The sequence below is a fragment of the Nyctereutes procyonoides genome, unplaced genomic scaffold (genome assembly GCF_905146905.1).
Source record: "Nyctereutes procyonoides isolate TBG_1078 unplaced genomic scaffold, NYPRO_anot_genome, whole genome shotgun sequence".
NCBI lineage: Eukaryota > Metazoa > Chordata > Mammalia > Carnivora > Canidae > Nyctereutes > Nyctereutes procyonoides.
In genome coordinates, this window is record NW_026575048.1 from 18,831,819 (window position 1) to 18,857,127 (window position 25,309).

General features: G+C 36.3%; 1 protein-coding gene across 9 annotated transcripts in view; it reads left to right on the forward strand.

Moving 5' to 3' along the window:
• Positions 1-25,309, forward strand: part of NCOA1 (nuclear receptor coactivator 1) — a 245,257-nt gene that overhangs the window by 87,728 nt on the left and 132,220 nt on the right. The window contains exon 2 of one of the 9 annotated variants that reach the window (XM_055327203.1): positions 9,647-9,696. The exons of the other annotated variants lie outside the window; for them this stretch is intronic. The gene's annotated coding sequence lies outside the window, so the exon portion shown is untranslated. The remainder of the gene's footprint in view (positions 1-9,646; positions 9,697-25,309) is intronic. 9 annotated transcript variants of the gene reach the window in all.

Consider the following 25,309-nt stretch of genomic DNA (forward strand, 5'->3'; position numbering starts at 1 on the left):
TCGCATTATTATATCTTTATGGTCAGTCATGTTATATCATTGTTCATTCCTCCAGCCTTTCCTGTGCTTCTTTATGCTGCTTCTGTATGCATGTACCTTAGTGGAGTCAGGAAATCTTCTCTGTCCCTGTACTCTTGGGGACTTTCCTTATATCCTCTGGCTCCCAGAAGTTTTTTTCTGGCCTTCTCACTAGAAAGCTGTGGTTTGCTTTCTTAGTCTTGCCCCTCTCTACTGTTACCCTGCTGTATCCCATTGGGCCCTCCTGGGTTGAAGTAGTAAGGGAAAAAGAAAAATACATCGGGAGGATTTCCCCTATACATAGCATCCTGGCTCCTTTTTCTAGTTCCTTGGGACAGATGGACAGGTTTTCTCTTAGGCTTTTAAGTATCCTGCCTCTGAGGTATATAGCTTTGTGACTTCGGCTTGCTTCAGGGCAGAGAAAGGAAAAAAATTAGGGAACTGGGAACTACCCCCCCCAACCCCAACACACAACTTCCCACCTTGAAGATGCCCCTTTACTCTAGCTAGAAAAAGGGGGTTTCTCTTGGAGTTTTTGCTGTGTATACCTGCAGCCTCATTCTGGGACTCTGCCCACCCTCATGTCCAAGTGGTAAATGAAAGGTTTTTTATTTTTATTTATTTATTTTTAAAAGATTTTATTTATTTATTCATGACAGACATGGCAGGGCGGGGGGAGGGTAGGCACGGGAGGCAGAGACACAGGCAGAGGGAGAAGCAGGCTCCATGCAGGGAGCCCAGCGTGGGACTCCATCCCGGGTCTCCAGGATCACACCTCCGGCTGAAGGCGCGCCAAACTGCTCAGCCACCAGGGTTGCTGAAAGGTTTTTTAAAAAAGAGTAACCTCACTACCATATTGATTGTTCCTTCAGATTTCGCCTTTGCTTCTCAATGCTCCTGCCATTGTTTTCTTGTTAGAGTCTTCAGGTAGTTGGTTTTAGTATTCTCTCTAGAGCTTTTAGCTGTATTCAGGGGGAGAGATGGCTGTAGTGAATGGGCTTACTACTTCTTGGCATTCACTGAAGTCAGATTATTTCATTTTGAAAATAATTTTTATTTTTATTTTCTTAAAATGCTTTATTGTTCCTTGATTACTGTATTTTATGAATAGATTTTTCTTGTTTTATGAAAATATTGACTTCTTGAATCTCCCTGAAGATACCAATTAAAATTAAGGACCTCTTATTTCTTTTTGTTGCCATACTCTTTTTTCTTTGGGTCATTGTGCCCTTGATTTTTCACCGTAGTGCCTCTCTTGGTTTTTATTAAGTAGCTGATAAATTGTGTCTGTTCACCTTTACAGTATTTTCAAATGAAGGTCTGAATCAGTGGTTATCAGCTAGAATATATATAACAATCCCTTGGGGATCCAGTTTAAATGCAGATTCCTGACCTCACAAAAATCTGATTCAGTAAGTCTGGGGTGGGGCCTAAACACTTAGGGGATTCTGATGTTATTAACATTTGGTAACTGTTATAATTCTAGAAAGGTCAATATTCTTTAACAAAGCATTGTCTTTACTGAATATCATCACTGACCACAGGACTCTGCTGGTTGGCTTTCTACTTTGGCAAATGGGAGGTGGAGTTCCCTTTTCTTTATCAGGCACTTGCGGAGACAAGGCTAACAAGCTGGGACCTGCCCCTCCCTCAATTTCAGCTACAGGGAAGGAATTTGTATGCAGGGAGAGTTCGGATTAGTTCTGAGTTAGTCTTTTTTTACCCCCCTCCAAAGATATTGTCCCTAGCATGCTATTATCCCTATCTCAGAGTTCATACTATAAGTCCTCTGACAAAGACTTTACACTCATAGTGAATGTTGACCAGCAGTTACTCTTTACCATCAGAATTGTACTGGTCATCTTTGTTGTTTTTTTACTCAGTTGTTCTGTGGTCTGCTTACACTCGCAGGCTCTCCTGACAATGAGGTATTTAAGACAGAGAAGAGGTAGATGAATGGGTCAAGGCTGCCATCTTGAACCAGGAAGCTACTGTTACTTTTAAAGTGATGTTAGTTTGTAATGTGCCAAGAGGTATTTTGAATTCTCACATACAAAAAACACCATAAATCTGTAGCAGGATTACAACTTACTTATACTCAGGAGTGCAAAGAAAAATGTAGCTTCTTTATTTTTCCATAACTCATCTTTTCGTTTTGATGGACTCTTGTCACTGAATAACAAGAGGAAGAGTGTTCAGTCTGGTAAACTAAGTCTCTTAAATAGTAATTTAAACTAAACTTTTTGGATATTTCAGTCTGTGTTTGAATATTGTCATTCACATATCTGTTCTCTCACATCTTGCCAAGTGGAATCCAGACTTAAGAGTTACATGTCTGTGGCTTGTGTGTCCTTGTAGTGGTAGAAGGGTGTCAGGACCTATGGTCCAGGTGCTGTCTCCTCTGGTTTCTCTCTTGTGTCTCCTTTGATAAGTGGTTGTACTAGTACCTGCAGTTGTGACTACTACTACCAGAACTGTCCTTAGGTGTTCTTCAGATGTCTGTGGCTGAAATTAACAATTGGTGTTACTTGAGATCTGTTCTCTTGGTTCCCAGGATGCATTGGCCACCTTCCCAGGTATCACAGATAATCTGAGGTCTGGCTAGGGCATTGCATTGGCCCTCTGGGCAGGTGGTCTCTTTTCCAGGCCTCTACTATGGAGTTATTTTGCTCCTAATCACAGTGACCTCTTCTGGCAAACTCCCCATCCAGCATCTTTAATCACCTTTCCTGTACTACTTTAGAGCCCTCAGGAATTTCCCAGTGCCTTCCATGGTGCATAGATTAGGGAGACTCCAGAGCTGATCTCACACCCTTCCTCAATCTGATCATGCTTCCATGCATATTTTTTGATGGTTATCTCCAGCTTGGGCTGGTGTATAGAGGACAGGTGAGAGTTTGATGGTGTGTGAGGTAGGGGGATGCTCCTGGAAGGCAGACACTTGGCACATTCTCAGCAGGAAAGAGAGCGGAAGCCATTCTAACTCTTAAGATTTCCTTATTCCATCAAACATTTTTTCCTTTTGCAGCCTCTACCTGGAGAGAGTACTGGGAATGTTGGTCCACTCATTTCTCCTGTGTCTGTCTCACTTTTTTATCCCAGTCCTCTAGCCAGAATTAGGAATTGGAGGCTTTAATTCACACTCTCTCTAGGTTTTATCCTCCTTCTATCCTAAGTAACAAGCCTTACATTGGAGCCATCATATGCAGAAGGAATTTCTGCTCTAGAATATGGAAAAAAACTATAATCTGGGTCTTTCAGGTTTGGTTAAAAAATATTAGTGTCAAAAAATTTTTTTTTCCTTTGGGAAAACTAAACTTTAAATGTTTTTATCTCACTGCAAAACCTCGTTTTTAATTCAGAAGGTAAATATTAAATATTTCTTTCTCTTCGTATTCCTGAACTTCTCCAACCACATGGCTGCTATTATAGAATAGTAGAGAAGTAAGTAGAAGGAAATGCAAATGGGAAAGGTATTTTAATAACTGTTTTCATAATCATTAGGGTATATCTACCCTCCCTACTCTTCTTTTTAAAAATTTGTTTTTTCTTACATATTTATCCTCTTACCCTTTTAATTATAGTAGAGATTCTTATGATTATGTTTCCGAAACGTATTTTCATTATTTGATTTGTATTAAGCCTATAATTTGGGTATCATTTTATGCCTTAATAATATTTTTCCCAAACAGGAAAATAGTATTTGTCTCTATTTTTTTGTATCTTCTTTAAGATACAAAGCCTTATGCATCAGTAAGGTTTGTAAAATTTTGAAATGTGGTTTTAAAATACAGGTCTCATTCTTTTTTACATGATTCTCTTTTTTTTAATTTTGTTGTGTGTGTTTAAGAGAGCAGCATCCAGCTTGCAGTTCAGTTCCTTCTGCTTTATGGTTGTATCCTATGTGTTCCCATCGTACTTTGTTTATTGGTCTTTTCTCGAATTCCTCATATTTGTGTTTACTAGAGTGTCATCAGCTCAAGGACAGGAACTCAGGTACTGTTTGTCTTTATTTGCCTTAATGACTAACATATCCCTGCTCATAATAGGTGTGGGGGAATCAGCAAACTCCTCTGATTTACTTTTTTCCATAGTTCCTACCATGTATTTTTTTAAAGATTTATTTATTTTATTTTAGAAAGGAGGGAGGGATAAAGAGAGGGAGAGTTCCAGGCAGACTCCACTCTGAGCGCAGAGCTGAGCGCAGAAGCCTGATGTAGGGCTTAATCCTATGACCCTGAGATCACGACTAGAGCCAAAACCAAGAGTAGGACACCCACCCGACTGTGCCACCCTGGCATCCCATATCATATTCTGATGTACTGTATTCTTTACTTACTTGTTTTATGTATAGTCCCTCTTCCCCCACTAAATTCTAAGCGCTGTGAAGGTAGAGATTTTTAACTTTTTTGTTTACTTACTGTATTTCTAATACCTGGAAGAGTAGCTGGCACAAAGCTGACCAGTGATTGATTGTGGAATGATTAATTAATGAGTTCAAATTTAGATAATTGTCTAAATTATTCCATATGACCTACAAAATATGGTAGGTATGAATTTCTGGTATGGAAAAAATTAATATAGTCATAAAGGTATAGAGTTTAAAAGCTAGGAACACCTTAATATCGTTGAATTCTGTCTCAGTTTGTGAAGTAACCAAAGGTGAAGTGACTTGACTTAAGCACATAGCCAGTTAATTGTTGAAATGGAACAAGAATTTAGAACTCTTGAGTAAAAATAGTGGCATCTGGATATGTAGTAGGCAGAATATGTGATTGTAGGTAAGAAGAAGTGCAAGGTTCTGGAATCAGAGGTGGCACGTTATCTGATTTTCTGTGCATCAGTGTCCTCCTCTGCAGACCAGGAATGATTGTACATTTCTTACAGATTGTTCTGAGATATATATGAGGCAAAGCATATTAACTCTTAGCACTTAGTGGAAGCTCAAGAAAGTAGCTTTCATTATTACTATTTGGAATATTTTTCATCCTTAGCTTGTGACTATGAAAGATCTTTAGCTGTTTTTGGGACTTTAATAGCTGTAGCTTGCCAAGCTCCCAGGGTCTTTGGATTGAGGCATATCTTCTTCCTTTGACCCAGAGAACACTCTTCTCTGGCAGCCTTTGCCAGTTTAGCACCTACTTATTTTTCAGGTTTCTTCTTGTATCTTGAATTTTTAAACTTTTATTTTGAGAATTTCTAAGCATATAATGAAGTAGAGAGTATGAGGAATCGCTGTGTATCTATTACCCACCATCAATAGCATCAACATGAAGTATGTTTATATATCAAAGAAGCTGATCTTCTATCCCAGTAAAAATCATTTGTTTTTTTTCCCTTCATAGCACATTAACACAATTTGTCATTGTGTATATGTTTCTCCTCTATTAGACTGTAACCCCCATAAAGGCAGGAGTTGTGTTTATTTTCTTTATTGTGATGTACCCAGTGTCTTTTAGAGTGCTTGAAATATGGCAGGCACTGTACATGAATGAATTCTTAAATAACTGAGAAAGTTGCTAAGGGATTTGAAAAAAGGAACATTTGATGTAAACCTTTTGACTAACGAAGATTGAGAAGCATGATTTGGGCAGCTTTATATGAAAACCCTAGGTAGCTTCTTAGGCTCAGATGCATATACAGAAGGACAAGCAACCTTGTTCTCTGTTTTTTTCCACGTAAGCTTCTGCTGGAAAGCAAATTCACTGATTCCTGGCAAGACTATCAGTTGAGTTTATAGGATATTGTTCATTGTAAATGATGAAATTAGCTTTTGGGGGAATCACTCTTGGATAAGGTAAAATGACCCATTAAAGTTCTAGACCTGTAAGGGTAAGGGATCAAGTACCTCCGAAGCTCTGTGGAGAAGTGATAGTCTTAGAGGCCTTTGCTCAGCCATCAGCCTATCTATCTCTTGTTATTATAGCTTCATTTGATGAAAATCAAGAAAACTGTTTTTCTCTTCAAATTGCTGTCCCCTCCTACTTTTTTTTGTACTGTTTTGAAGCAGTAACCATGGTTACTAGTAGAGGCTCCTTAGAGCTTTAAAAACCTCAGACAGTTTCACAGCTGGAGGCAGAATGATCTAGATAAAAGCATAAGAATAAAGCTTACTGTGGTTTTTTTCCCTTCTGTTAGAACTAAGTTCTTTCATTAGAGAGCACTTTGCATAAAGTGAAATGTTCTTTGTTCTCACTAGAGTAGACAACATTTTCATTTAAATTAACAGTAAGTTAGCACCTGGCTCCTTTTTAAAGTCAGGAAAGAGAGGTAATACTACCACTCCCCTGTCTTCCTCCAGAACTTACCCTCTCTCTAACCTCTTCTTTCTTTTTTTTTCGTTATCACCTTCCCTGGACCAAAAGTGAGTGATAGTAATACTGGGATTTAGGCTCAGATGGAAAAGGTTGTGAAGTTGCAGGTTTAGATTAATGGGGTAAAAAGGAAATGAGGGAACACTAAACCCTAGATTCAGGGGCAGCCCGGGTGGCTCAGCGGTTTACCTCTGCAGCCTTCAGCCCAGGGCCTGATCCTGGAGACCCGGGATCGAGTCCCATGTCAGGCTCCCTTCCTGGAGCCTGCTTCTCCCTCTGCCTGTGTCTCTGCCTCTCTCTCTCTCTGTCTCTCATGAATAAATAAATACAATCTTTAAAAAATAAAAATATAAAACCTAGATTCAGTGGTACCAGGAATGTGTTTGCCAGGATCAAGAAAAATCAAGGGCCAGCTTTTGTCAGAGGGCCAGAGTAAGTGATTTCTAGGAGGAAGGCTAGGCAGCAAATACTGTCTTGAGGAATGACGCTATTGAGAAGGGAAAGGAAATCTATATATATTAAACACCTAGTATTTATTGTGAATACCTGCATATGTACTTTCTACTCTATCATGCTCTCTTAGGCTGAAAGGATTCTTTTAAATTTTAAAATGACTCATTGTTTTCTTTGTAGTGATTTTCTATTCTGAAACTGCCACCTTAGCTTACAGCTGGTTTATACCATCTGGTTTCTTGGTGTGATCTAGACCAGATGTTGGCAAACTAAAGCCAATAGGCCTTTTATGTAAATAAAGTTTTCTTAGAACACAGCCACCATACTCATTAGTTTGTATATAGTGATTGCATTTGAACTATGAAGGCAGAGTTGTGTAGTTGCTACAGAGACCATATAGCCTACAAAACCTAAAATTAAAATATTTACTGTCTGGCTCTTTATAGAAGGGTTTACCAACCCTGCTCTAGATGGACTGGATCAGTTCATCTTGGACCAGATGTGAGAATGGTTAATGGGAGGAAAACACAGTCTTAGGTTATACTCCTTGTGGACATTAGAATAGTAACAATGTGAAAAGAGGGGTTCTGGATGAACATGGTTTTCTGAGCCCTTTTTAATCATGAGCCTCAAACCAAACTGGAAAGAAAACCTTAAGTGTAAACATTGTAGACTGGGGATTTTTTTTTTGGCATGTTTCTTTGTCATTTATTCCTACACAGTTGTGACCACAGTCTTATATGGACTTACCTAATTTTATTACTTGTATACTCACATAAATGTAGATTTGCATCAGTATTTTAATTGGAAATGACCTTGGAGATCATCTACTCCAACATCCTTATATTACACATGGCTGAAATGGAGTTTCAGAGAAGTTGTCGTATATACCAAATGTCACAAATGCAGATTAGTGGCAAATTTGGGGAGTAAAACCCTGGTGTTTTGACTGATTTCTTGCTGTCATGCATTCACACATGAACTCTGCTCTGTAAGGCCTTGTCCAGTGTATCTTTACATAGGATTCAGAAAACTAAAGCTGAAGAGGAGAGAAACATTAATTCCAGATTCTTAGTTAATTCTGCTACTGATATCTTTGTAATTTTTAGTAAATATACCATTCTTTGATAGAAGTAAGAATCTAGAATACAGATTAAGTTTGCAAGGATGATTATAGACCAAGTTCTAGATATTTGCTTCATTTCCTGGTAAATGCAATTATTCAAATAGACACAGCCCCTCTTCACAGTGGATACTCACAGTCCCTGAGTAATTTAATTTTAAGTGGAACATTGAAGAATCCAGAATCTGTGTTGTTCTAAGTAGGTTACATAAATGTGTTTAAATATTTTTCACTTGTGAACTGAACAAACTATAATTTGAGATTTATGATTTCATAACTTTTTGAAAAAATTCCTTAAGAAGATAAGCTATAACTAAGAAGGCAAAAGAAATACATCAGAAATTATAGCCATCTTACTTTCATATTCCTGATAGGAATATTGCCATTACAATTGGGGCAGAGTCATTATTTTCCTTAAAAGGCCTCTCCTTTTATTGCATCAGAAAATAATCGTAGAATGTCTTCTTGCCGGTTCCCTGGGGACCCATTTTAGACAAGAGAAATCCTAAGAGAAACTTGCAAAAAGATCTACATTGGAAACCGTACTAAAAGAGGAGATATTAGCATCCGTTTGGCTTATTCTGAATATGATCTATAAAACCTTAACACCAGTGTTATTTGCTTATATTTAATTAATCTCTACAGAGTTGTATAATTGCTCCTTCTCTTCCTATATATGTGAGGCCCCTCTACTTTTTTTCCTTTTACATTGAAGAAGTGTTCTAAATTTTTTCCTTAACTTTTCTTTCTTTTGTAATATAATGAGTAAATTCACGTAGCTCAACAAACTTAACCAATCTTAATTATAAATTAGTTATGTTCAACTTTTAAAGTGCATGATTGCTATGTAATCTTTCAGAAATTGAAGCCATTTTAGGGATCCCTGGGTGGCGCAGTGGTTTAGCGCCGGTCTTTGGCCCAGGGCGCGATCCTGGAGACCCGGGATCGAATCCCATGTCGGGCTCCCGGTGCATGGAGCCTGCTTCTCCCTCTGCCTGTGTCTCTGCCTCTCTCTCTCTCTCTCTGTGTGACTATCATAAATAAATAAAAATTAAAAAAAAAAAAAGCTTTCCTTTAAAAAAAAAAAAAGAAATTGAAGCCATTTTAGTAGGTCAGTATTGTATATGGAGTTTTATATTTTTGTTGAAGGCCTATCTCCAAATGGATTATATACATGATCAAATATAAGTTTAAGTTTGGAATCCTAACTAAATGTTTTAATAAATTATACGTGCTTCATGATAATTGAGATTGACATATAATCATCATAGTTTGGGGATATCACTTATCTGGAACTGATTTACTAACATAGACTAATGTTCTAAGCTAGTAGTTCGAGTTCTTTAAAACCATGTTTCTCTTTGATAATTATAAGAATAACTGATTCCTCTTTACAGTTATTTGAAATTTAATTTGTTAAAAAGAATCAGATGCAAAGTGCTGCTTTGTTTTCAAACTTATTAATATATCTCCAGTTATTGAATTTTATTTACATTTATGGAATATAAGTTTCTAACATGAGTTCCCTAGACCACTTTAGAGGGTTATTAAACTCTCCTGATATTATATTAAAATTTTTTTCCATGTGGGAATTCTTTTAAGATGAAGTGTCTGTAGCATTTATTAGAGTCTCAAAGCTGTCCATCAGCTAAACAAGGTTAAAAACCACTTTTATAGGGCTTCTAAAGCATTGTACCTTCCAAAGGAGTATTGAAGGTAAATTTGCTTTGTTTTCTAGAATCACTTAATCATAGAATCCTGGAGTGACCAACCTCCATTTTTTTATAGGTGAGTAAATTGAAGACCCCAGAAGTTAATGACTGCTTACCCAAGGATTATCCAAGAACCCAGCAGGGCTCTTGTGGTATCCTGATTGATTTCCTCCCCCCCCCCCCCATTGATTTCTTAGGGCGTTTTTAGCCTTCCAGTCTCAACACAGAGATTGTTGAGCTTTCAACTTGATAGCAAAGTATTTGTATTTGAATACAAAGCTTTTGTGGGCACAATAGAAATCTTGAATAATTTGCCCCAGTGGGTACCTAAAGTACTAATCTGATGCTAGTTTATGTAGTTTCTTGGAGGGAGGAGGATATATGGAGTTCCCTGTAGTCCCAAGGGAACATCTCTTAATCTTCACAAAAAATTATTCTTCTGGCAGTGTCAGTGTTGAAGAAGAGTTTAGAGACATTTCATTCATTCGATTAGCAAATATTTATTGTGTGCCTACTATGGGGATGTAGGTTTCATTAGTTGATAAAGTATAATTGTGGAAAATTAAGAGATTGTGTTAATCTAGTAATATCAGCAGTTTAATGTTGGAAAATGTTCTTCATTGTTTTTTTTAAATTAATTAATTTTTAAAGATTTATTTATTCATGAGAGACACAGAGAGAGGCAGAGACATAGGCAGAGGGAGAAGCAGGCTTTCCGCAGGGAGCCTGATACGGGACTCAATCCTGGATCCCATGAGCCAAAGGCAGATGCTCAACCACTGAGCCACCCAGTCATGCCATTTGTTTCTTCTTTAAAGATTTATTTTAGGGCACCTCGGTGGCTCAGCAGTTGAGCTTCTACCTTCAGCTCAGGTCATGATCCCGGGTTCCTGGGATCAAGTCCTGCATCAGGCTCCCTGCAGGGAGCCTGCTTTTCCCTCTGTCTATGTCTCTGCCTCTCTATTTCAGTGTCTGTTTTGAATAAATAAATGAGTAAATCTTAGAAAAAAAATTTATTTTAGAGAGAGCACTAGGGGGAGGGGCAGAAGGAGAGAGAATCTCAAGCAGAGTCTACACTTACCACAGAGCCCTGTGTGGGGCTGAATCCCAGGACCCTGAGATCACGGCCTGAGCTGTAAACCAAGAGTTGGACTCTTAACTTGTCACCCAGGCACCTTGGAAAATGTTTTTCTAGTCACTAATCCAGAGAAGAAAATGTATAATAATACTGATAGCAGTTTTTGTATGATAGTTCTTAGTATACCAGTTGACAGAGTTATGGAATATTACAGAATCTCAGACTACTGGGAATTAATGAAATTTCCCTATATAAATAAGGACCAAAGCTAAAAAAAGATTTTTATTATCACTCTTAACTGTCCGATTGAGATTTAACTATTGTTCTTAAGTTAATGATTTTTTAATGTTTAAATTTGTGGTCAGATTTCTCATTCTGAACATAGATTCTGAATTTTTATTTGGTAATTTAAGGTAGCCTAGTTACAAGTGTTAAAGCTAGAGTAAATTAATTTGAAGTATTCTTAAATGAACTTAAATTGTAATCACTTTCCATATATACTTAAGATGCTTTCAAAATAAGAGTTTTATGATTTAATGTCTTATTACATTTCAAAGAATTAAAGACTAATCCCATTTTACAATATTCATTTTACATGGTATGCTAGAGATTTATGAACTGTGAGATTTTGTGCATATCTTTCAAATCCCAGTTAGTTTGAATTTTAAAACTGGAACAAGATTCTTCAACATTCTGAGTCCTATTTTAAGATTCCTTAGCCAGTTCAGCTCATTAAAAAAAAAAATCACTCCAAAGGAATACTAAAAATAGAATTTCTATTGTGTTCATTTTCACATTCTATGTCCTTTAAAATATATTTATTTTTATTTAAACATATAAAGTGTGTAATTGATTTTCAAGGGTGAATATATGATTAAATATTTTAGATATAGGCAGTAAAATTCAATTGATGCAGGAACCTCAGTTTTGTTCTGCCCCTACCCCTTCCTGTGCTCCCATGATTAGTATCCTGAGCTCATAACCTTGTATTTATTGCATCATCATTTATTGTATGTTTATTTTATTGTTTCTTTCCTCAACTAAACTTCCCCTATTTCCAAGTCCTTGAGGAGAGGGACCTAGATCAACTTTGAATCTTCAGAATGTAGCACACAAGGGTGCTCATATATTTCTTAAATAAATGAATTGATTGAGGGCATGAGGAACCTATCTTTGGGTCCTTTATACTCACCAAACAAGACTTTAAACTCTGGCGTACTGTATAATGGTTTCCCAGAACCTATATGTCTCCAGAGAGATTGACTGATTGATAGATTTTAGTTCGTGTACATAATTGTGGGGGCTGGGAAATCTGAAATCTGCTGAGTGGGCTGGCAGGCTGTACACCCAGGAAATTATTGATGTTGCAGCTCAAGTCTGAAGATGGTCTACAGGCAGAATTCCTCTTCCTTGGGGGACTGCAGTCTTTTTTTCCTTAAGGCCTTCAACTGATTGGATGAGGCATACCTACATTATGGAGGATAATCTACTTTACTCAAAATCTACCCATTTAAATGTTAGTGTGTCAAATCTGGAGTCAGAATGTCTATTAGAAAAAAAGGAAGAACAATTGCAAAGAGTGAAAGAAGTTTAAGAGACATATACCTCAATGCTGTGCACTTCATTTGGATCCTGATTAGATTAAACCAGTTATAAAAAGATGGACTTTGTTAGACAAACAAAAAATTTAAAATGGAGTATTAGATGATAGGAAGAAATTGTAATTTTATTGGTTAAGGTAGTTGGGATTGTTCCATTTTTAAAATTGTTCTCTCCATATGGACTGAAGTCTTTATGGGTCAAACAAATAGAATAACTGGGATTGCTTTAAAATACTTCATCTTTATCCTTATGCCTAAAATAGGTGAAACAGGGAGCGCTTGGGTGACTCAGCAGTTGAGCATCTGCCTTTGGCTCAGGGTGTGATCCTGGGGTCCTGGGATAGAGTCCCTCATTGGGCTCCCCACAGGGAGCCTGGTTTTCCCTCTGCCTGTGTCTCTGCCTCTCTCTCTGTGTGTCTCTTATGAACGAATAAATAAAATCTTAAAAAAAGAATAAAGTAGGTGAAACAAGATCAGAACATTTATAATTGCTAAGGCTGGATAATGGGTATATAGGGATTCATTGTATTATTTTACTTCTATGTATAAAAGTTTCCATAAGAAAAAAGTTGTCGTTTTTTTAATGAGTGAAAGTATAATAAAAACCGGCTTGTCACATAGTAAAAAAAAGTTAATTCCTCTAAAAAACCTGCATAGCAGCATCTAGATTGGTTTTGACCATGTATCTGGGTACTGTGGCTTAGCCAAGTTGACATGTAAAATTAACCATCACAGGTACCAAGTAAGTGATTAATTTCAGTGGGAAAAAAGGATTCCTCAGCATTTCCATAAAGAAATTAACTATGGAAAAATTGAAATTAGTATAAGGAATATTAAGTTAAATAAAGAAGCATGCATGGATGGCTATGGCCAGGACTATATTTATATATTTGAATCTTATTTAAGTGCAACATAGGAAAAAAATTAAAACATAATGAACAGGTATTACATGCTATACAAATTAGGACATTTTCAGGGAACAGCGATCAGAATGGGGTAAATTAAGAAAAATATTTTAAAAGAATATGCATTTTGATCAAATTTTGAAGAGTGTGTGCATGCTGTGTATACATATATGAAGTTGGGGGATGATCCCAATAAGTAGAATACCAAAAGTTTTTTGAGAGGCTTGGGTAGGAAAAGGCAGGGAATACTGAAGGAGGGCCTTGAGTAGTATACATTTTACATCTGTTAAGCTAGACAATGAAAATGACAGCAAACTTTTGAGAGTTAATTAGGAGAGATGTGATTAAATAAAAACATTTCTTGAAGATACTGTTTGGTATGTATAATGGGCTAGAGTGATTTCTAAGCCCCCAACCACAGGAGATGAGAACCTGTACAAAGATTTATAAATAGAAAGAAAATCCAAGTCTCTTAGAGGTTGCAGTAGAACTTTGTGATTTCATGTTGTAGACAAAGGTGAGAGAGGATATGCCTAAACTGGGGGTCTGGAGCTATAAAAATGATGTTGTTAATTTCAATAGTGATGTGGAAATATAGAAAGTGGGCAGATAGAATATGATGAATGATGTACACACATGACTCAGAAGATATTCCATGAGGTAAAGTTTATATTCTTGTATTCTGTTATTCCCAGTGTTTTACCGAGGCATAAAATAGAATACCCTCTTTTAAGGAATTAAAAAAATATGTATGTATGTACGTACGTATGTATGTATGTATGTATTTATTTGTGAGAGAGAGTATGCATGAAAACACAATGGGAAGGGGAAGAGGGAGAGAGCATCTCAAGCAGACTCTGTGCCAAGCGGCCAGCCCAGGGCCTGGAGCCCGGAGCTTGTGTGGCCTCCTGAATCCAAGAGTCATACACTTAATCTACTGTGCCACTCAAGCACCCCTTACGGAATTTTATCTAACTTGATATGGCCAGCATACTTTGGTTATAAAATTTATAGTATAAAACTTAATATTTGAAGATATCCAACTACGGGTAAATCATTTCTATCAACTGTGTAGTTGATAGACTTTTAAGTTTCAGTTTTATCTATTGTGACAAACACAAAGAAAAACTGTAGAAGTTCAAAGTGACAGGGTATTTACAACTGTATTTTGGGAAGAATTTGTGAAGGATGTCAACTTAAGCTCTCATAAATAGGATTTGGAATCTCTTACATAGTGGAACTAATGGGGCAAGGGAAAGCCCTGAAAGTTGGAGGCTCTATGACCAAACATGTATTACGTGTTTTAAAAGAAAGCTTTGTTAATTTGGATTATCTTAGAATTTATACATAGCTCTTTTACCTGCTTATTGTGTATGATTAGTCATTTCTATCTTCCTCCGCCTGAGTCCTGTTTACATTGACCCGATTGTAGCTTCAGTTAGTTGTATTTCCCTTTTTTCACTCATTCCCCTTCTCTTCTTTAGTCTGGCAGTCTCAAAAACAAAACAAAACAAATTAAAAAAAAAAAAAAAACCTGTGAAAGTATCGGTTACTTCTTGAAAGTAACACTGAAATTATCTGTTATTTCCCATCTGTTCTTTATTTTGTTATCATGCAGTGTATATGCTTTTGTTTTCATTACTTTGCTTTGACCATAGGTGAGGATGTTCCTTGGTCCAGAGCCACATATTCCTACCATTGTCATTGTGCTTTGGCCTACCTCCTCTTGCCTTCTTTCCAGATAGGAGCTTTTTTTCCTACCATTGTCATTGTGCTTTGGCCTACCTCCTCTTTTTTTTTTTTTTTTTTTTAGAAGGAAATGACTTCTTTTTTTTTTTTTTAATTTTTATTTATTTATGATAGTCACACAGAGAGAGAAAGAGACAGAGGCAGAGACATAGGCAGGGAGAGAAGCAGGCTCCATGCACCGGGAGCCCGACGTGGGATTCGATCCCGGGTCTCCAGGATCGCGCCCTGGGCCAAAGGCAGGCGCCAAACCGCTGCGCCACCCAGGGATCCCTGGCCTACCTCCTCTTGCCTTCTTTCCAGATAGGAGCTTTTTTTCAGTGATAGTATTTCTTCCTCTGCATGCTTCTTAGGCTCCATTCTGATTTCTGTTTTCCAAACCTTACTGCCTCTTACTGTTTTACTCTCATGGTAAATCTCTTCTTTGGATTGCATGCATTCATTCATTCATTTAGATTTTATTTATTTATTTATTTATTTATTTATTTATTTATTTATGTTTTATTTATTTATTTATTCACGAGATATGTTATTATTTATTTATTCACGAGAAACAGAGAGACAGAGAGGTAGAGACACAGGCAGAGGGAGAGGCAGGCTCCATGCAGAGAGCCCGACGTGGGACTCAGTCCTGGGTCTCCAGGATCATGCCCTGGGCTGAAGGCGGCGCTAAACCGCTGAGCTACCCAGGCTGCCCTGGATTGCATTTATAGTAGTTTTTATGAAATGCACAGAACTTGAATTACTGAAATAAAACTACATTTAATTTCTGTACTTCGGTTACTGTTCTTTGCCTCAGTTTTCATCAGGTCAACTGATTTTCTTTAGAGGTAGTCGATTTCTTCAAGATTTCAATAAATATTATCATCTTGCAATAAAAAATAGCTGGTATTGTTGAGACCTGTCACTTAAAGTTACTGGAGAGTGGAATATTTAAAGTATTCATGCAGTTTACATGGATAATTTTCCATAATTCTATAGCTTCAATATTATTTTAAAAATAATACCATACATTTATAATCAGTGAAGCTACATTTTTAACAGTCTGGGGAAAAAAAAGATTTAAGAGCTTCTGAACATCTTGACCTGACTCCTTTCCCTGATAATTCTATTAATTGGGATCCCTCTGGAGATTGGTCTTTGGAAAAAAACCCCACCTTCTTCCCACCTTTACCCAAGAGATGAGAGTATAAGTATTCTTTTCTTTGCATGTACTTTAAACTTGGTTAGAATTATTGTCTCCTGAAAGACCCCTAACTCTGGGAAATGAACTCTAGGGGTGGTGAAAGGGGAGGTGGGCGGGGGGTGGGGGTGACTGGGTGACGGGCGCTGAGGTGGGCACTTGACGGGATGAGCACTGGGTGTTATTCTATATGTTGACAAATTAAACACCAATAAAAAATAAATTTATAAAAAAAAAGAATTATTGTCTCCCCCTCCACCTTAATCGTTCCTTGTTAATACTTCTGTAGTTTCAAAAAATACTCACTATATCTAAAATTAAGGAAGAGCACCCAGACTTCAGTGGAGCTTTCAGTTGTTATTAAGTACAATTATTAAGTACAATTATTATTAAGTATATTAAGTATATTAAGTATTTCCTAAGTGGTCAAATGTAATTTCCATTTGGAAATGTAATTTCCTAAATGGTCATGTGATTGGGGAAGAATAGGAACAAGTAGTTGGATGGTCAACTGATAAATTCGTTTTTAATAAATACTAAATTCTTTTAAATATTTGTATAATAGTATTTTCTTCAGGAGTAGTTTTCTAGGTAATCAAGACAATATATTTTAATTAATAAATAGGAACATATAGTGGGGGGGGGCACTTGTGTGGCTCAGGTTGAGCATTTGCATTCAGCTCAGGGAGTGATCCTGGGGTCCTGGGATAGGGTCCCACATTGGACTTCCCACAGGGAGCCTGCTTCTCTGCCTTTTTTTCTGTCTCTTTCATGAATAAATAAATAAGATCTTTAAAAAAATAAAAAAGAACATAAGTAGGGCTATTTGAAATGCTTATATTATTATTCTCCATAAAATACTATTCTATAATCTCCTTAATCCATTTAATAAAAATTACCATCCTCCATTAAAAAGTATGTTAATATGAACCAAGCAGTAGTATGTATACCCAGCCTAAGAGATGGAATTTTACCAATACAATGGAAACTCCCTTTGTAAGTCTGTCTCAGCTCATCCCTCTTCCTGTGTCTCCACAATGTAAACACTATTTTGAATTTTGTGACTGTTACTATATAAATTTTGAAAAAGATTTTATTTATTTGAGAGAGTGACCATGTGAGCATGTGCATGAGTGGGATAGGGGCAGTGGAAGGGAATCTTCAAGCTGACTCCCTGCTGAGTGTGTAGCTTGAGGCAGGGCTCAACCTCACTGAGCTCAACAGTGCTGAACCCACTGAGCCACCCAGGTGCCCCTCTTTTAATTTTTAATTTTTCTTACTGCATATATATATATATATGTGCCTAAACAGAATAATCTATTGATTTATTTATTTTTGAACTTTTTAAAAAATGGTATATTGTATGTTTAATCTTAAGGTCTTTTAAGTTTCTAAGATTCATTTACATTGCTCTGTACATTTATTTTCATGGCTAATTGTGAATATGTGATGATACTGTTTTATTGTTGATTGACACTTTTTTTCTATTATGAACAATACCATGATAAGTATTCTTACACATATTTTGTGGTATACATGTGTAAAAGCAACTCTACTTAGGAATAGAGTTTCTGGGCCATATGGTATGTGCATTTTCAATTTCAGAAAATGCTAAATTATTTTCCAATTTTATTTGATTATTAGATGTACACTAAACATTTGATGTTCTTCCTGGATCTAGAATAGGTTATATTTTCTACCTTTTTTTGCATTAAGAGTGTCCATTTATTTTTATTTATTTTTTTAAAAGATTTTATTTATTCATGAGAGAGACAGAGAGAGAGAGGCAGAGACACAGGCAGAGGGAGAAGCAGGCTCCATGCAGGGAGCCTGACATGGAACTCGATCCCGGGTCTCCAGGATTCAAGCCCTGGGCCGAAGGCAGGCGCTAAACTGCTGAGCCACCCGGACTGCCCCAGAGTGTCCATTTAAATGAGTTCTAGTCTGTAGAATGTGACTGGAAGTAATGTATGCCTCTTTTATGCTTGGCCCACAGAAATCTGCCATGTGTGATCATCTAGTTTCTCTTTTCTCATCATTTGGCCAAGTTTTGTATCTCCCATACCAATTCTTTCATCTTTCCCTCCTCCTGTATACTGTGCCAGGCATACCAGTATAGGTGTAGAATAGAGGTGGTGCTCAATGACTTCCCCTCTTTTGTCTCTAATTTCAGAGTTAATGCTTCAGATATTTCACAGTTATCTACAGTATTTTCTGTGTTCTCTGGATACCCTTTATAAAGTAGGGATATTCTCTTTAAGATTTTTCTAAAAATGTTATCAGGAATGTTGAATTTCATCAAATGTTTTACCAGTAACTATGGAAATGATCATTTGAGTTTTCTCCTTTGATCTGTTAATTTTGTGAGTAATATTTATATCTTTATAATGTTAAATCACACTTGTATTCTTGACATAAATTCATGCGGATAAATCTTTTGCTCATCAGTGCATTCAGTTTACTAATACAAGTATCTTTCAGTAATACCATTTTTTTCTGTTCTTAGTTTGGATAGTAAGAGGATGCTCTTTCCCAAACTTCCCTAGTTCAGGGTGCCCTTACACCAAAGATATACTTAACAGCCACATTTATTAAGCAGTTAGGTTCAAACAACGTCATATTTGTGTCCTAACAGTTTAGTCGCTGTTTGAAAAAATATATACATGAATTTAAAGAAAAAGTTATATTTTCATTTTATTTTTAAAGAACCACAATTACAGTTGAACTGTGAACAATGCAGGGATAAAGAGCACTGACCCTCCACACAATCAAAAATCCTGTATAACCTTTCACTCCCCATAAACTTCACTACCAGTAGCCTACTGTTGACTGGAAACTTTACGGATAATATAAACAGTCAATTAACACATATTTTGTATTGTTTTTTACAATAAGCTGGAGAAAAGAAAATGTTATTAAGAGAATTATAAGGAAAAGAAAATACAGTATTGTATTTATAAAAAAAAAAATCCGATATAAGTGATCCAGCACAGGTCAAACCCATATTGTTAAAGAGTCAGCTGTACTTACTAATGGGATGTGTGCTTCTGAAAGTATCACAAAACTTCTCAAATCTTGAAATCAGATTGGGCACTGCCATGCTCATTTCCTATTCCATGTTGATTTTCACATGGTGATTGCTTTTTATCACAGTAACTACCATAAACTCAGATTCACAAAGGTCATCAAAAGGAATACAGTGTGATTTAATGTTTAAACCATGAAAGAATGCATGTGATGTCTGACAGATGTTGTATATTGCTGTTTCCAAATTGAAAACATCCCTTGACACCCCTGATGAGTTCCCTGTGGCACCTCAGGACGACTTGGAATGTAGTTTGGGAGCCACAGAACTAGTTAGGTCCTGACTTTTGGACAAAGGATAATGACAATGTGGACATTGAAGGATATTGCATTTTTTCCCCATTTGATATATCTTATAAAGTATTGAGGTGAATTGGAATAACAAAAGATATCAGCCCCAACTTAAATAAAATGTGCTGTATAAATTCATTTTCTGTGTTGAAGTTTTGATTGTAAGGGTTATCTGTATTATATTTAGACTTTCACACCTGTGTTCAAGAGTAAGATTGACTTCCTTTACTAATAGTGTTTGGTTTTAGTACTAAGGTTATACTGGCCTCAGAGGATGAGTTGGGGAATATTATTTCCTTTTTCTGACAAACTTTTTTGATAAAACTCAACTACCTTGTGAGAAGATTTATTTTTTAATTGTTATGATTGAGGGTTTTTTTTATATGCTTGTCTTTATTTTCTTATTTTCTATAATGCCATACACTTTTTTTTTTGCCATATACTTTTAAGAACAAGCAATCTTTTTTTTTTTTTAAGATTTTATTTATTTGAGAAAGTCTGAAAGAGAGCACTGAGAGAGAGCAAGCACATGAGCGGTGGGAGGTGCAGAGGGAAAGGAAGTGCCCCCACTGAGCAGGGAGCCTGATGCAGGGCTGGATCCCAGGAATGATGACCTGAGCCAAAGGTGGATGCTTAACCGACTGAGCCACCCAGGTGTCCCAAGAGCAAGTAATCTTGTATCAAGATACAAAAGAAAATCTGTATATGGAGTTAATTTGATCACTCAGTCTTCAAAAGTTGTACTTTTAAACAAATCTAATTGACTCTTGGTTTGGGAGAAGATTTTAAACTATTTGATTTAGTCACCTGGAGACAAGTGGGATTTAGTAACTTAGCCTTTCCATATCTTCCTGGGTTAGTCTTTTTTTTAAGGCAGCAATAAAAACTTTTTTGAATAATTTTAGATTTATAGAAAAGTTACAAAAATAGAATATTGAGTTCTGGTTTGCCCTTCAACTACCCCAACCTATTCTTAACATCTTCCATACATATGATACATATGTCAAAACTAAGACAGTGACACTGCCTAATTAAACTTTAGACTTTATTTGGATTTGAGTAGTTTTTTCATTGATACCCTCTTTCTGTCTGGGGTCCAGCTCAGAGTGTGACATTGTATTTGGTGGTCATGTCTCTCCAGTCTCCTCTAGCCTTTGACACTTTCTTAGTTTTTCCTTGTTTTTATAATCTTGACTCTTGAGGTGTGCTGACCAGCTGTGCTATAGAATATCTCCCTATCTGGGTTTGTCCCATGTTTTTGTCATGATCAAACTGAGGTTATGAGAAGAATACCACAGAGAGAGGAAGTACCATTCTCATCACATCATTTCAGGGAATATATGATATCCACTGCATCACTGATGATGGTAAATTAACCTTCCTGACTTAAGATAGTGGTGCCAGGTTTTTCCACTGTGAAGTCATTACTCCTCTCTTTCCCTACTTAATTCTTTGGTAACGAGTTCCTAAACCACTAAGTCTAGAAATTAAGCTCCACCTTCTAGAGGAGGAGTAGCTCCATATATTTTTTGGAATTCTTCTGTTTACTTATTTGTTCAGTCATATGTTTATATCAGTGTATCCTAGGTTAGTTTTAGTGGGTTTTAAGAATTTACCTATTTCATTTAAGTTTTCAGATCTACTTGTGGAATAGTTTTCATAATATTCTATTTGTTTAATCTTTGTTTTATTTATAGTTAGGTTCTCCTTTTCATTTTTAATAATCAACTTGTATCTTTTTTTCTTAACCTCATCAAAGGTATTTTGTTACAGATTTCAAAGAACCAACTTTTGGTTTTATCATTCTCTTTATTGTGTTTGTTTTCCATTTCATTGATTTATGCTTTTATATTTCTATTTTTTTTAAGATGAGGTTATTTGTTCAAATAACTTTTTATTTAGGCATTTAGCTCATTAATTTTCAGCATTCTTCTTTCCTAATAAAAATATTAATGGGAATATTCTGAGTATTCCATTTTTTTCCTCTGAGTATTGCTTTTTTTTCTGCTTTTTATAGTTTTGAAATGCAGGTTTTTTTTAATATTTTTTTAATTTTTATTTATTTATGATAGTCACACAGAGAGAGAGAGAGAGAGAGAGAGAGAGAGAGAAAGGCAGAGACATAGGCAGAGGGAGAAGCAGGCTCCATGCACCGGGAGCCCGATGTGGGATTCGATCCCGGGTCTCCAGGATCGCGCCCTGGGCCAAAGGCAGGCGCCAAACTGCTGCGCCACCCAGGGATCCCAGAAATGCAGTTTTTTCATTATTGTTTCATTCGTAGTTTTCCAATTTTTTTCTGTTAAAAGATTAAATTTTTTTCTTTATTATTTCTTGAATTGTGAGTTATTTAGAGATGGAGTTTTAAATTTCCAAATGCTTGGCAGTTTTATGTTAGTTTCTTTCTGACTTTTCTTTCATTGTATTACAATTAGAGAATATAGTCTTTCTGGTGGTGATGATTATTCCATTCTCTCCTCCTCTATGTTTCTTAACCTCTCTTTCCACACTTTCCTTCCTAATCACTTGTGTAGGCTGCTGTAAATTTATCATAGCTGTCTCACTGTTCACTTTGTTTTAGTTTCTAGTTAACTCTTTCATTGTGATTTTACTTGTTTTTCAGTTCTAGCACTTCTGTTTGGCTCTCTTTCAGATTAGCCTGTTCATTTTTTATACCCTCTGGAGCCTTACTAGTGTTTTCTATTTGCTTTTCTTTTTCTTTTTTTCTTTTTTATTTTTTTTTAAAGATTTTTATTTTATTTGAGACAGAGTGAGAGAAAGAAAGCACAGAGGTTAGAGGAGAAGCAGAGCAGGGAGCCTGATACCGGACTCAGTCCCAGGAACCCGAGATCATGACCTGAGTGGAAGGCAGATGCTTAACTGATGAGCCACCCAGGCACCCCTCTATCTGCTTTTCTCTTTCTTTTATGTATTAAACATATTTGTATATTTGATGATTTTAACATCTGAAATTGTAGGAAATTTTTACAACAATTAAAAAAATTTTACTGACATTTTGTAATAGTGCCTTGTTTACCTGTGTGTTTTGTGATTTTCTTTTTGAATTCTGAACTCCTTTGTTTTGGAATACTGTGCAATTATGAAACTTTTTGGTTTGGGTTCAGGATACATTCTTCTAGGAAGGATTTTTATTCCTTCTATGTGCTTGGAGTTGGGGGGCTTAGTCTATGAACCTGGATTTTAACCTAAAATTCTTACTATTGGTTTTTAGGAACATCCACATCATGTAGATGATTCTAGGCATCAAATTCTTATGATGTGTTTGCTAAAGTAAAAAGGTACATTTTCCTTGATGTTTGCCTTTGAGGTATATTTGATGTTTGAGTTCATTCTTTCCTGGATTATTGTACTGTTGGACCCCGACTTGGTCTGATGCTGTCTGAGACTTCAGGAGGCCTGAGCCTTTTTCCTTGGTCTTTCCCACTCCTAGTTTATGCCCCCTGGATTATCTGGCAGCTTTGCTGCTTGCTTTTTTCTTTTTTCTTGATTTGTTTCCATTCTTGATGTCAGTGGTTTTCCCTTGTATTCTTTATGGGGTATCCAGCATTGAAAAGGGTAATTTTTATATTTTATTGAGCAGTTTCAGATACTATATAGCAGAAATGTTTTAAAACCTCTAGCATATTTCAGAGAGTGGAAATCTTGTTGGAAATTTTTCAAAAGAATAGTTTCTAGAAACCAGTCCAGACCCACAGACTAGAATCTGCAGAATGCAGGTCCTGTGGGCATTTTTTAAAACTTCTTAGATAATTTTAATTCATATAAGGTTTGAGAACCACTGACAGAAAAAGTTAACAACTTTTTGTGTAAACTTAAGTAATTAAACATTCATAGCTAATGTTTACTGAAGGTAAGTTAACATACATAGTAGGCATGCAGTAATTCTGGCTATTAGTATTATTTACATGTTGGGCTCTATTCTAAAACCTATATTGTAATCTATTCCTCACAACGGTGCTATAGTTGCTAATACTATCTTCATTTTATAAATGAGAAATAGAAGCACAGGAAATTAAATAACTTAACCAAAATTACATAAACTAGTAGGTAGCACAATTGATATTTGAATCCAGGTAGTTAATATATTTCTAGAGCATTTAAGCTTAACCTATAATCCTTACAGTCTTCCAGATACTTAACATTTTATTGATTCCCAGTGGGAATCTAACATTGCAGAATATAGCAAGAAAAGTATATTTGAATTATTATATATTCATGTCACTTCAGTGGTATAGGGGAATCAGAATAATATAGTAGAAACAGCTTTGACTTAACAGGGAGACAGGCATGAATCTTTCCTCAACTGCTTACTGTATAGCTATGAGAAAGCAATTTATCTTTTCCGAGCTTTTACTTTTCTTACTGGTAAAGGAGGATAATTATTTTTACTTCATAGAGATTTTGAAGAAATAAATAGAACTTGTAATGTGTTGCCTAACCACATGCAAAGTGGAAGGTCAGTATTAGGATTTATGGTATCTACTAAGAAAATGATATTGACTCCCATACAGGAGATTATATTAATAGTCTAGGATGATGCTAGCAGAGCAGATGATGGTACTGGTTGATGGTGCTGGTGGGGGCCACGCTGACTCTCTCTCTATGGACAATAGTTGCTGCCAAGCACTGCCCTAGGCTCTGGAGATACAACAGTGAGTAAGACATAGCCTTCCTGCTCTCACAGAGTTGACAATCTACTTGCAGGGATCCAGACAGATACTTTACTAGATACTGCAGTATGGCCAACATAGGGTGCTGTGGGGACACATAGGAGGATTACTCAGCCAAACCATAGGAGATGAAGAATGGTTTCACAGAGGGAGGATGATGATGTGGGGGAGTAGAATCATAAATCCAGATACAAGGCAAAGTAAAGACTGGTAGTCATTGCACAAAAAGTGTCCCGTTCACTAATGAAATAGGTATCCTCAACATTAATGAAAATATCAGAGATGCTAAGAAAGTATGCTTTTATCAGGTCAGTGTTGAAATATTAAGAGCCTACTTTTAGGTCTAGGTTTTACTAAAGTAGTTTAATTTTTTAAAGTAAAATATGGGGACGCCGGGGTGGCTCAGCGGTTGAGCGCCTGCCTTTGGCCCAGGGCGTGATCCTGGAGATCTGGGATCGAGTCCCACATCAGGCTCCCTGCATGGAGCCTGCTTCTCTCTCTGCCTATGTCTCTGTCTCTCTCTGTGTGTCTCTCATAAATAAATAAAATCTTAAAAAAAAATAAAGTAAAATATAATATTGACATTTCTATAAAAAAATAAAGTAAAATATTGAAATTTCTATTAAAGAGCACTTTCTGAGGTATTGTATATACATGGCCTACATGCTTATTATTCAGTATTATGGTCACATTAAATTATGCTTCTGAGTGGGGGGGAGAAACAATGATCTCCAGAGGATGGAATGAAGATTTTTTTGTTTGTTTGTTTGTTTGTTTGTTTGGAATGAAGTTTTTGAGTTGGGGTGAATATCACCATTGGCTGTTTACACATTTCCTTTTCTCTCTTTCTAATACACATGCAATGAAAAAATATTTGTTTGCGTGGCTCATTTATAGTTCATAGTTTTAATTTGGTATAGTACATTGCTCTGGTATGGATTTGATATTGATCAATAAAATTGTTTGTATAGGAGTTGAGATTTCTTTCCATCTTTTTTTAGTGCCCCTTTCCAATAAAGTAACATACTAAAACTATACAAGGGAAAGACCACTCCTTTGGCAGAACTGGGATATGAAAAAGAGAATGAATAAAGAATTTCTTAGAAGGGATGG